This window comes from Sinocyclocheilus rhinocerous, unplaced genomic scaffold (genome assembly GCF_001515625.1).
Source record: "Sinocyclocheilus rhinocerous isolate Xijiao unplaced genomic scaffold, SAMN03320098_v1.1 scaffold2077, whole genome shotgun sequence".
Lineage (NCBI taxonomy): Eukaryota > Metazoa > Chordata > Actinopteri > Cypriniformes > Cyprinidae > Sinocyclocheilus > Sinocyclocheilus rhinocerous.
Window position 1 is genome coordinate 54,798 of NW_015655567.1, and position 277 is coordinate 55,074.

Sequence of the window (277 nt, forward strand, 5' to 3'; positions counted from 1 at the left end):
ATCCTGAAGACATTGATTAGCTTGTTCAGGTGTGTTTGATTAGGGTTGGAGCTGAACTCCGCAGGACTGCGGCTTTCTAGGACCGAACTTGCCTACCCCTGGGCTAAATGAACGGAGGAATTATGGTATGCTTCTGTAGCCTGAACGACGAGTAACTTTAACCGTTGTTCATGTGAACTCAAAGCCAGCCTGATGCTTTGTTTATAGACTATTTGTGGGTGGCTGTTTGTTGTTTCACCTATCAATTCGTGTCGATAAAGTATAATAGGGTAAATCC

At 44.0% G+C, this 277-nt stretch overlaps 1 protein-coding gene across 6 annotated transcripts in view; it reads right to left on the reverse strand.

Annotated features, from left to right (window-relative positions):
• The window catches only part of ppp1r9ala (protein phosphatase 1 regulatory subunit 9A-like A), a 58,772-nt gene that overhangs the window by 22,932 nt on the left and 35,563 nt on the right, over positions 1-277 (reverse strand). The gene's annotated exons all lie outside the window — the stretch shown is intronic.